General features: G+C 47.9%; 1 long non-coding RNA gene across 1 annotated transcript; it reads left to right on the top strand.

The window, feature by feature from the left end:
- Positions 1 to 792: 792 nt before the first annotated feature.
- On the top strand, positions 793 to 8,154 carry LOC121162000. The gene is made up of 3 exons (XR_005884745.1): positions 793 to 888; positions 7,085 to 7,090; positions 8,143 to 8,154. It is a non-coding gene; the product is annotated as an uncharacterized LOC121162000 (long non-coding RNA).
- Positions 8,155 to 8,963: the final 809 nt, after the last annotated feature.

Genomic DNA, 8,963 nt, shown 5'->3' with positions numbered 1-8,963 from the left:
AAGTGAACATTTGAAAAATAAATTGGATACAAGGAAGAATACGAGAGTAACCAAATGCCAAATATAACTAGGAGCCAGAGCTTTTCAGAGTGTGGGTTGACTGCAAGTCCTTGGAGGAGTTTTGCAGATTTTCGTCTCCCTTGGATGTTAGGTTCCCTGGGCTTTTGTGTTTTGTGTTGTCACTCAGACCCCGTAGCTGCGTTTGTTTTAGAACAATTTCAATAGCACTAGGGAATTCTTTACTCTGAAACAATAATTCTTTTTTTAATAAGATTTATTTATTTTGGAAAGGCAGATTTACAGAGAAGGAGAAAGAGAGAGAAAGATCTTTTATCTGCTGGTTCACTCCCCAACTGGCTGCAGTGGCTGGAGCTGAGCCAATTGGAAGCCAAGAACCGGGAGCTTCTTCTGAGTCTCCCATGTGGGTGCAGGATCCCAAGGCCTTAGGCCATCCTCTACTGCTTCCCCAGGCCATAAGCAGGGATATGGATGGGAAGCAGGGCTGCCAGGACATGAACCAGCACCCATATGGGATCCTGGCAGATGGAAGGCAAGGATTGAGCCACTAGGCTATCATGCCAGACCTGAGAATTTTCTTTTCTTTTTGTTTTGAATATTCATTTATTTATTTTGAATTTCATGGTACAATTCCATAGTGTCTGGGATCTCCCCTTCCCCCAAAATTCCACCCCCTTGACTGATTTTCCCCATATTATTTCAATAGTATAGTCCTTCATAAGGAGTCATGATTCCATCAGTCTGTTACTTAAGTGTGCCCTGACATTGCAGACGATGTCAGACAGTCCATCAGCTCATTGTCTAGATATTTCCAACGATTTCATTGGGAATTCATCTTTGATTTGGAAGTAGGGATGCATATTGCATTGTGTCTTCACAGCGCTCCTGGATTGGGAGTGAGAGAATAAGGCTGTAATTGGTCTTATATAAGCTATCAGCTCCATACTGTCCCGTCTTGGTCATGTTGAAATGGACTGAGAATTTATCTCTGGAATGTCGTGAATGTCTCTCGGGTATGGACGAGGCCTCCTCCTTCCCTTGGCATGACCTGTGGCTCTGCGCTCAGGCCTCTTCCATTGGTGTGGGCCAGAGAGCTTCATTCGACTATGGTACTTTGTAAATGGTGCCCAGGGCACAGGAGTAAGTTGTTGTCTTGGGGGAGACTGAAGGAGAGAAGCAAGAGATGGGGCGAGTGAATTTAGAAAAATGGGGAACAGCCATTTCTGATGTGCTTAAGGACAACCCCACAGTATCCTAAATACGGCATAGCCATACACTGCTTCATGCATGTTGAACAAATGTGGCAATGTTCTCGGTGTAGCAGTTTGACCAGTTCTTCTCTGTCATAACTCTAGCAGGCCCCAGAGAGGGCATATTGAGCTCCTATTGTCCCTGGCTTCACACTGCTCTTTTAGGGGTTGTCCTGGATTGTCCCCCGATCCACTCAGCCCGAGGGCAGAGCTTACCTCCTCCAATGAACATTATTATAGGACGTTGGCCAGAGGTGTTCCCTGGAGTCCGCAGGTCGGGGGGAGTGGCTGGGCTAGAGTCCAGATCCAGGAACAGGTTGGTCCAGCTGGCAGCCAGGAGTCAATGGTCAGAAAGCAGAGCACTCACTGACCCTTAAACAGAATCAGGTGCCATGTCACACGAGCGATGAGGCCCCCAGAAACGAGCGAGTTCAAAACGAATGTGAGGCCTGTCCTTGATACTTCTTCTGTGACTTTTGCTGGGTTAGTGATAAAGCAAGTGACTCTTCCTCAGATGGTCACCTGGGGTGGTTATGCAGATTTCAGGGGGTAAGGTGAGCCCATGGTCATGGTATAGAGAAGCATGCACAGCACGTTTCAGAGGTACCTATAATTCTGAGAATACAAGTATTTATTTTTAACTAATAGTTAGCAAGAGATAAAATATTTATTTTGTTCATTATCTAGCAGTTAAAAGTAAATCAGTTGAACAGCTCTCAATAGTATTCTCTTCCTTTCAGGAATAAAGGAATAATTTAAGAAAGAGAACGTTGTTTTGTCTTAAGTCTAGAGCTGGAATTTGCACTTAGTTCTACCTGTGGTCCAAGTCTGTGATCTTTTTGTTTTTATAAGACTTATTTTATTTATTTAAAAGGCAGAGCGAGAGCTTCCATCTGCTGGTTTATTCCTTAAATGGCTGCAATGGCCAGGACTGGGCTGGCCTGAAGCCAGGAACAGCAAGAAACCCCATGTGATGTCCCAAGTGGGTGACAGGGTCCTAGGTACTTGGGCTGTCTTTGGCTGCTTTCCCTAGCAGGGACTTGAAGCAACTCTCTGATCAGAGATGGCAGTGCCCCAGGCAGTGGCTTATCCCGCTGTGCCACAGTGCCAGGCCTGTACCCCTTACTACAGTGTGAGGCAAATTGCTGCTCAGGTTTTCTCCTGGTCTTTTCTAAAACTCATTCTCCAAAGGCAGGTTTTTAGATTCCCAATGCTTTAGCCTCCTCATTTGGAAAGTTTGCTTTTTAAATTGCTTTCCCCTTATATAGTAAAACCTTTTCACAACACGGAGTCGTCAACTCACGGTCTAACCGGCAGAATTTGCAGGAGGCAGCGTGAACTTTTGCAAGCCCTGAAAAATGAAATTTGGTTCTATGAGATGGCAGCTCTAGGTTCCACCTGACTACGCTTGGCGACAGCAGCAGCAGTGGCCCCTCGGAAAACATCCTCACTCCACAGGCGCACATCTCAGAGCACAGAAACTCTCCTCTCCCTCGGCGAGGGCTGCCCCGGAATTCCACTTTGTCATCCTTGCATTTTCTGTCCTTTTTCTAAAGACTGGAGTTGAGTCTGAGTGGTGCCCTAAAGCCTAGTTTATAACCCCAGTGGCTCATGATGGGAGATCCGGGCAGGAGCTGGAGCCAGCCACAGACCCAATGCGATGTGGAAGGCAGAAAATGGAGTCCACAGTTTAGGGACCACAGGAGGTACGCAGATTAACACCCGCTTCAGGGCACCCTAGGGGAATTGCAGTATCCTAAAGACATTAAGAACAAAGCAGAATGCCTGTTCTGGGGGGTTTTTACAGGGCAAGTGCCAAGACAAAGCCACGGCTGCATCACCTGGCTGCGAGCCAGACCAGAGATGCTTGCCTTTGCTTTGATGATTCTCGCGTCTGCAGCCCCAAAGGCAGAAGAGGATGAACTTGGGTTTTGCTTTTAAATCCGGTACTCTAAGTACATTCCTCTTTCTTCCCAGTTTACGCTGGAATGGCTTAGCGTTGTCCGATTCAAGCCCCAACCTCCCTCTGTGGTCGGTGTGGTGGCTCTTCCCTGCCAACGCAGAGCGAGCTCTCAGTGGCTGCAGCTGCACTGTGGGCTGTCTGGTGAGTGCTGGCTGCCTCCTGGGCTCCTTGCCTCTCAGTAGTGCCCACTAGGTGACGCCTGTGAATGGAGCAGGCACTGCTTTCTTCTTTCCTTCCTTGAGCCCACGGCTGGGCAGGAAGTTGCCCAGGTTACCATACTGAAAGGACTCCTCCATGTCTTTGCTTGCAGAGGGAGTGCCTGATGACACACCAGCTTGTTCCCCCGTGATGGGGGATTCTGGCATGCCTGCAGTACCAGTGTAGGTAATGGCCAAATTTTAAAAACAGGGGAAAAGCAATCCTCCTAACCACGTATAACCCCAGCATCTTGAGATTTCGACCTGGGTCTGTAGCTGCTTTACATGTACAAACAAAATTTCCAAAACCAAATTGACTTTCCGTGAAGCAGTTGCTGGCAAGTGTGTGTTGTGAAAACCACACACACAGATTTCAAAAGAGTATAACATTGCGAAAATAAGCTGATCTTTCCATTCCGTTTTTCCATGTATTTATTTGAAAGGAAGAGCAACAGAGAACAAGGGACACAGAGAGAAGAGGGGTGGAAAGAGAAAGAGAGATTCTTCTCTCATTTACTTGTTCGTTGCCCAGATGGTTGCTAATGTCAGTCTGGGCATGGCTGAAGCCGGAAGCTGGAGCTCCTTCCAGGTCCCTCAGCTAGGTGGCAGGTGCCCACAGCCTTGGAACGTCTGTGTTGTTGTTGTAGGCACGTAAATGGGGTGCTGGCTTGGGAGCAGAGCGGCTGTGACTCGAACCAGCGCTCAGCTGTGGAGTGCTGGTGTCGCAGTTGGCAGCTTCACCCACCGTGCCACAATGCCAGCTGTGCAATGCGTGCGCTCCACAAAGAAGATTCTAGACAGATGGGATGATCTTCTAGGACAGCAGTGGTTTCCAGACTCGAGTGTGGGTCTGACATCATTGGGAAGGATTCTGAAACTAGACATTTTTTTTTTTTTTGAGGTGAATCCGAAGTTTCTGGTGTGGGGTGGGGCTTAAGCCCTTAAACTCTTCTGACACATTGCACAGGGATGCTGATGTGGCTGCCTCGGATCTCCATGAGACAACCACAGCATAGCGACCTTTCTCTTGTCTCCTAGGAGAGAGAAGATGGCATGGGAGGAGGAACAGGCCGGGCGGGACACACCGAACCTTCCCTGGGTGAATCTACTGGCGAGTCAGGGACAAATAAGAAGGCAGCTGGGCTATTGCTGGGAGATAGACCAAAGTGATTTATTTACATTTGCTCGATTGTTTTTCTAGTAGGGAAATGAAAGCGCATCTGTACCACAGGTGTTCAAGTGTTTTTTTTTTTTATAGCTAAATATTTAAAGCGACAGTTGAGTCAAGGTTACAAAGGTTGTATGAGAGCAGAGTCAGAGGTTTCTGAACATCTTAAGCAAGATCTGTGGTTCTCAATGTCAGGATACATTTAAGTAGCAGGATGATGGACTTGTGACTGTTGTGGAAGAGTTACACTGCTGTGATAATTTAGGGGAAAATGATTGTGGGGCGGGGAAGGGAGAGAGAGAGAGAGAGAGAGAGAGAGCGAGCGAGCGAGCAATTTCCTGAGCCTAAGAAACTGTATCATGAAAAATAAAAAAGAAAATCTTACGTTTCTGTGAATGTGTAAATGCATGAAAATAGAATTCTTCCTGTTGTCTCCCGCCAGCTGCTCCTGAAGGGTGTTTCGTACCCAGCCACGTTTCCTTATGTGACACAGCTTTTTCTTGTATAGAATTTTGTTATGTCTGTTTTAAAACTACTTTTGAAAAAAAAATGAGAAATCGGTGTTTGTCTTCCATCCGCGTCATTTCCGTTTCATTCGAGAAACTCTGCGGGCTGGTCTCACGCTGCACAGTGGCTGTTCCTACTCATCTGGGGGTCTGTGCAGTGGGAGCAGAAGCCCTGGCTTCCGAGGCAGGCCGTGCCAGTCAAGCTTGAGTGGGGGGGGGGCTGCTTAAAAGGTATAGAGGAGGGCCCGGCAGCATGGCCTAGCAGCTAAAGTCCTCGCCTTGAACGTGACCCGGGATCCCATATGGGTGCTGGTTCTAATCCTGACAGTTCCACTTCCCATCCAGCTCCCTGCTTGTGGCCTGGGAAAGCAGTCGAGGATGGCCCAAAACCTTGGGACCCTGCACCCATGTGGGAGACCTGGAAGAACTCCTGGCTCCTGGCTTCGGATCGGCATAGCATCAGCCGTTGCAGTCACTTGGGGAGTGAATCATCAGATGGAAGATCTTCCTCTCTGTCTCTCCTCCTCTCCGTGTATCTGACTTTCCAATAAATAAATAAATCTTTAAAAAAAAAGGTACAGAGGGTACTTGCCTGCCTCCAGACCCCTGTGTGACCTCAGCTGGAGGAGCTGTGAGCTCAGTCCCCCGGGATTGCAGCCTGCCTTGTCTTTTTTAAAAAAAGATTTATTTATTTATTTTTACTGCAAAATCAGATACACAGAGAGGAGGAGAGACAGAGAGGAAAAACTTGTGTCTGATGATTCACTCCTCAAGTGACCTCAATGGCTGGTGCTGCACCGATCTGAAGCCAGGAGCCAGGAGCTTCTTCTGGGTCTCCCACACGGGTGCAGGGTCCCAAGGCTTTGGGCCATCCTTGACTGCTTTCCCAGGCCACATGCAGGGAGCTGGATGGGAAGCAGGGCTGCCAAGATTAGAACCGGAGCCCATATGGGATCCCTGCGTGTTCGAGGTGAGGACTTTAGCTGCTAGGCCACTGTACCGGGCCCGCCTGCCTTGTCTTTTACTCTGGTAAGGCTCTCTGTAGATGTCGATCAGGCCTGTGCCCCTGTGGGTGGTCACAGGCGATGGCGCCTGCGTGCACAGAGCTTCCCAGCCGGAAGTTGCCACATCAGACTCACTGAGAAGGCTCCCTGGTTGTTGCATGGGAAGACAGAGGACTCTGTGGTTCCTGGAACAGTGGTAGACAGGTTCACATATGATGCCCCATGGTCTGTTGGTCAGCCCTTGGGTGGGGGTCACCCGGAGCTGTGGTTCCAGCCAGGAGCTGGTTAGTGAAGGTCCAGGAGCGGTGTGGCCAGCGGCATGGAGCATCTCCATGACAGCAGCCGACTCCCCCTCTGCTGGCTGGCCAGCGTTCCTGGAGATCTCATGCTGACATTAGCAGGGTTTTCAGTGGGCAGTAGTGGGCACTAGCTGCTGACAGAAGCTTCTCCCAGGTGCCCTTCTGGTTTATGATATAGAACCATCGCTTGGCTTTTTGCAAATGCTGTATTCCACTTGGAAGTCGTGTCGGCGCTGCTGTGGGGTCCCTGCTGCAGGGACTTGAGGACATGTCCCTCCTGCATCCACACGGCCTTGGGGGCTCTGGGGAATGTGACAGCTTCTCTGAAAGTTACACTGGGGGGTCAAGAGCAACCGTGGATGGGCACAGAAAGGGTCTTTTTCATTCCTGTCTGTATGCAGTGAGAGATGGCATCAGCTTGAGGAATCTGCTTCTGGAAGGGAAGCCTGCGGTGCTTGGTCAGAAGGCGAAGCAGCAACAAGGAGTTACTGAATTTTAGTTTCCAGGTTCTGTGTCTGTTTTTCTCGTCTGCCTTTGCACTTTGACTCTATTTAACAACACTTGGGTGAATTTCCACCAAGTTTCTCATGGTTGTGTCTTGTCTCACGATAAGTAGGGGTTCCCTTAGGAGATGGAAAGTCCCCTGCAAAAATAGTGTCCCCCTCACCAGCACACTGAGATATTTGTCCACTGGGTTGATGGCAGGGCGGGCGAGCGAGCTTCTATCTTTCAGCTAATGACCATGAAATCCTTCCAAAAGAATCTACACATTTTGTCCCGTTCTGTTTCTAATTTCAGAACAATAAGTCTCCGAAGCACCACCACCCACCGGAAAAAGAGCACTCGGTGACTGACAAGGTGAGGTCTTTGTTTGGTTATATTTCAAATCTTTCGCTTTCCAAGATCCTTAACACTCGGCTATAAATCAGCGAAAGGTGGATGTTCTCTAAAATGAATTTTGCATGAAATGTCAGCCAGAGTGTAGGGGACAGCTACAATATTTACGACTCGTGGTATTTCACAGGGGAAGTAAGAGAAAATGGAGCCAATATAGTTTGGGTTAGTACCGGGGACAGGCAAGAAAGAGAAGGCAGGGAGTGAAATCGCTTCCTCGCCTTTCTTTGTGTCTGCTGCTTTCAGAGCGCCACACTCAAAGCAGAGGGTGTTGGGGTGTTTACCCATATGTTGGAAGAATGTGGGCTGCTGTGAAAAGGGAAAATAAACAAACTTGAAGCTACTGGGGGAATGTACCTGTTAATAGGGAGATTGTTTTACTAAGCCCCCTCTTTTCTGAAAGACTGTTAGATCTATTCGCAGCTCCCGCTCATTTGCTTTGGAAAACAAACGACTCTGTTTATTTGGAGGGAGGCCATGCTGCAGAGAGACTGTGACATCCGCGTGGTCCCCGCCACCGATGGGGCGACACATCTCTGCTGCTCAGCGGAGGGCCTCTGTGTCTGATGCTTTGTGTTTCTAACATGTTGTCCCGTTAACGGGATTCCTGTTGTCTGGGTCCCATGTGTGTCTTTGCTTCAAGATGCTCTGCATCCTGTACATCCTCTCCGCTTCTGTCTGTCCAAGTGGTCCCCGATCACTAAAAAGAACTCAGACTTCATTGAAATGACCCAGGCACTATGGAAATGGATCCATTTAGAATGTAGTAGAAGAGTTAGGGTCCTTAAGAATGCTGCTGCTTCTCTATAAACCGTTAAATACTAAAATGAAAATAGGCACGAGACAGCTGAATGGTACCCTATAGCCATTTTAAGGTGTAGAGAAGCCGGTTGTATATAAACTAAAATTGAAATGTCAATGAAGTAGTCACAGAATGTGGTTAAGAACTTGCATTTTTTTTTTAACATATTGGTTACTCAGTACCATGTCAATTAATTCCATAACATTGTAAATTGTTGCTGATGCTATGTTGGGGCTTTTAATTGATCGGGATGATACTCTGCCAGCTCTACCTTCAGACCAGAGATGATCTCCCCAAGAAACCGTTGAATTTATCTGGACAATAAGATGCTGGACTCTATGCTTGGTATATGCTTACAATGAAAGAATCTCAACTGAATTTGAACTATAATACTGCAACAAGGTGGAGGAGTCCACCATGGGGGGAGGGTGTTGGGAGGGGTGAGGGGAATCCCAGAACCTATGAAACTGTGTTACCTAATGCAATGCAATTAAAAAAAAAAGAATGGTGCAGCCATCACCCCAAAAAGAAACTCTGCAGCAATTAACATTCTGTATCTAGGAGTACCTCTGCATAGCATATAAGTTCTCTCTAGATTTGCCTATTGAGGATAAGCCATGTCAATGGAGTCGCACAGCGTGCCCCGTTCGTGGCCCGTGCTTTTCACTGACCACAATGTTCCTAGTTGTAGATGCCTCAGTACTTCATTCATTTTTATTGTGAAATAATATCCCATCGAGTGGGCAGAAGACATCATCTGCTTGTCAGCCGATGGCCGTTTGCATTTTCTGTACCTTTTGGCCATGACGAATGGCACTGCTCTAAGTGTGCGTGAGTTTTTGTGTGAACCTGTGTTTCCATT

This window comes from Ochotona curzoniae, unplaced genomic scaffold (assembly GCF_017591425.1).
Source record: "Ochotona curzoniae isolate NIBS_2020 unplaced genomic scaffold, NIBS_Ocur_1.0 contig_50, whole genome shotgun sequence".
Classification (NCBI taxonomy): Eukaryota; Metazoa; Chordata; class Mammalia; order Lagomorpha; family Ochotonidae; genus Ochotona; species Ochotona curzoniae.
This window is presented reverse-complemented; position numbering and strand designations above follow the sequence as displayed.